At 26.3% G+C, this 452-nt stretch overlaps 1 protein-coding gene across 1 annotated transcript in view; it reads left to right on the top strand.

Moving 5' to 3' along the window:
• The window catches only part of LOC107676736 (receptor-type tyrosine-protein phosphatase delta-like), a 319,184-nt gene that overhangs the window by 310,527 nt on the left and 8,205 nt on the right, over nt 1-452 (top strand). The window lies entirely within an intron of this gene.

Below are 452 nucleotides of genomic sequence, written 5' to 3'. Positions count from 1 at the left end.
CCTGTGTTTCATTCATTCATTCATTCATTCATCCATCCATCCATCCATCCATCCATCCATCCATCCATCCATCAAATTTTTTGAACAGTAAGATTTTTTTATTTTTTTTTAAAGAAGTCTCTTCTGCTCACCAAGCCTGCATTTATTTGATCCAAAGTACAGCAAAAACAATCAAATTCTAAACATATTTTTACTATTTAAAATAACTGCTTTCTATTTGAATATATTGTAAACTGTAATTTATTTCTGTGATGCGCAGCTGAATTTTCAGCATCATTACTCCAGTCTTCAGTGTCACATGATTTTGAAATATTTTTTATGAAATATATTACATATTTTTTATTATTATTATTGTTATTATTATTAATGTTGAAAACAGCGGAGTATATTATATAATAATATTTAATTTTTTTTTTTCAGGTTTCTTTGATGAATAGAAAGTTCAGAAGAAC

Source organism: Sinocyclocheilus anshuiensis, unplaced genomic scaffold (genome assembly GCF_001515605.1).
Source record: "Sinocyclocheilus anshuiensis isolate Anshui unplaced genomic scaffold, SAMN03320099.WGS_v1.1 scaffold2186, whole genome shotgun sequence".
NCBI classification, from domain to species: domain Eukaryota; kingdom Metazoa; phylum Chordata; class Actinopteri; order Cypriniformes; family Cyprinidae; genus Sinocyclocheilus; species Sinocyclocheilus anshuiensis.
This window is presented reverse-complemented; position numbering and strand designations above follow the sequence as displayed.